The sequence below is a fragment of the Hyperolius riggenbachi genome, chromosome 3 (genome assembly GCF_040937935.1).
Source record: "Hyperolius riggenbachi isolate aHypRig1 chromosome 3, aHypRig1.pri, whole genome shotgun sequence".
In the NCBI taxonomy this organism is placed as follows: domain Eukaryota; kingdom Metazoa; phylum Chordata; class Amphibia; order Anura; family Hyperoliidae; genus Hyperolius; species Hyperolius riggenbachi.
Window position 1 is genome coordinate 436,762,251 of NC_090648.1, and position 2,893 is coordinate 436,765,143.

The following is a 2,893-nucleotide window of genomic DNA, read 5'->3' on the forward strand; positions in this document are numbered from 1 at the left end:
TGGTGTGGGAGGTAAACAGCTAATTTTAAATGTAAAAAAATGAATTTATTTAATAAAAAAAAAAAAGGATGTGGGTGTAATTTTACTATTTGGCCACAGGATGGCGACAGTCAAAAAGTCCTGGAAGCGTACGATCACGCTTCCAGGAAGCATTAGGAGGACAGGAAACTTTTTTTTAACTCAGAAAAACCGCAGCCTCTGATACAAGGCTGTCAGTTTTTCTGCGGGGGCTTCGATCAATGAATGGCATCTATAATCCCTTTCATTGATCGCTGGGCTAATGGCCGGAGGCGGGAGCACGCAGCCTATCTGGACAAGAATGTTCGTCCAGATAGACTCAAGTGGTTAATGGTTAGGTGTGCGTGGGGGGGGTCTTAAAGGGGAACTGAAGAGAGAGGTATATGGAGGCTGTCATGTTTATTTCCTTTTAGACAATAACAGTTGCCTGGCAGCCCTGCTGATCCTCTGCCTCTAATACTATTAGCCATAGCCCCTGAACAAGCATGCAGCAGATCAGGTGTTTCAGTGGTTCAGACTTATAAGTCTGATCTGACAAGACTAGCTGCATGCTTGTTTCTGGTTTTAATCAGATACTACTGCAGAGAAATAGACCAGCAGGGCTGCCAGGCAACTGGTATTGATTAAAAGGAAATAAACATGACAGCCTCCATATACCTCTCTCTTCAGTTCCCCTTTAAGGATTAGGCGGGGGTTAAGATTACTTCTAGGCATTAAGAGGGAGGAATCTTTAGGGCGTAGTAAAATATGGGTAAAGTTACCAATATTCTACTATAGTGGATAACAGATTATCGATAAAATTCTATTGCCGTTATTGTGCACACATTTCTACATGCGGCGCTTTCATAGTTATGCCAGTGGCATCCCCCAGGTTTTGGCTTTAGTTGTATTTGAGTGACACACCTGCAACAAGCATAGAGTCAGTGAAGTCACACATCTGATCTGTATGCTCATTCTATGCTGCCACTTGGAAGTATTAGAGGCGGAGCATTAACACAGAAGTCAGGCAACTGGCAAGGGAATTCAGACGGCTGTCTTTGTATCCCTCTCACTTCAGGTTTCTTAACAACCACTACCGGTATGTATCCTGGATCCTATAGTCTTGCCTGTTTTCTCTTGCTCCCCTCGTTCCAGCATTGTCACCCCCAGTGTATTCGACCAACTGAACTGGTACACAAATACATGTCCGTGAGCCCTCAGGAGGCTTCGGAAGCACTTGTGTTCAAGAATGTTTCCGAAGATGGGTGGCTCCGTACTGCACACGCGTGAGTGCTCATGTGCACGCCCTCGCGCATGCGCAGTACGGAGCCCCGTCTTCATAAGCACTTTAGGACACAAGTGCTTCCGAAGCCTCCCGAGGCGGCAAATTAAAATGGGGGTGACGGTGCTGGAACGAGGCGAACAAGAGAGGACAGGGAAGGCACTGTAGGTTCCAAAGCCTTCCTTGTCCGTAGGAGAGTATCTGACTTTTCTTTTTTTTAGTTGCTTTACATTTAGTTGCGATGTTCTGCTACCTCTAGGGCCACGCAGTGAGAGATCTATCCACCTCTTGGTGACCTCCTTTCCTCCTGTGCACTTTCATAATATAAAATAGATGGAAAATTCAATGCTGGGAGGTGGTGCCACCGATGTAGTGAGTATACTGCAGATACACAGAGCAGAGAACCCTGGAATACAGAGATCTCACCACCACATAATGAGGCATAACTCTGTATCCTCCACCAATCACTGACATATCAGAGTGATGCTATAAGCCAGTGCATTGCTGAGTGCTGATAGGCACAGGACAGGGGTCATCGAGATTTGTGTTATCACTACTGTATAGCAATAGTCAAGTTAAATAATAAGTGAATAAGATTCACTACTTTCACCAAGTACCAGTGCTCATTCAAATTGCCTTATGAAAATGCGGTCAGTCTTTCAGAAATTAGATTGCAAATGTTTTTTTTTGGGGGGGGGGGGGGGCTGCACAATCTGATACCGTATGAAAGTTGTGCCCGGGGCATTGCTTTGAACAACAACTTTAGTGAGAAGTATATGGAGGCTGCCATATTTTTTTCCATTGAAAGAATACCAGTTGCCTGGCAGCGCTGCTGATCTATTTGCAGTAGTGTCTGAATAACAGAAACCAGCATGCAGTTACAGTAATCTTGTCAGATCTGATAATTAAAAGGAAATTAATATGGCAGCCTCCGTATCCCTCTTACTTCAGTTGTCCTTTAAGTAAAGAACAGCAATTATACTAACTAGTCTTTAGGTTCACAGTGGTGCGTTGCGGCATACCGGCCGCTGCACTGCAAAGAAACAACTGTGCAACGTTCACAGTGCATTGTTGTATTATGGCGTGTGGCATTGTACTGCATGCAGTGCGTTACCACAAAACGAGGTCGTTGACAGTGAAGCCTACTTTTTCATTGACTGAATTCTTCACTGTGTTATGTGGGTAACATGCGGTGTGGCATTCCCATTCATTTTCTGATGTTACAGGGATTGCAACACTCACTGTGAACCTAAACTGACTCAACAAACTTTCAAATAAAGCCCGGTACACACATACAATTTTGATTGGCCAATGGCTGATCAATTTTACCATATCCATATAGCAAAAGGACTATACAAGATTAAGGTAAACTCTCATACTACATGGAGGTGGTAAAATTGGCCAATCAAAATTGGACGTGTGTACCAGGCTTAAAGTAAACTTGAAACAAGAGGATTTTTAACTTACCTGGGGTGCTTCTTCCAGGGTATTCATATGTTGTGTCCGCATGTAATGTGGGAGCAGGGAGAACCCAAGAGACAGCTCTCCCTATGCTAGGTAATCTCAGGAAAATATAACTTTTTTTTTTTTTACAGGGACACTGCAGGATTTTGA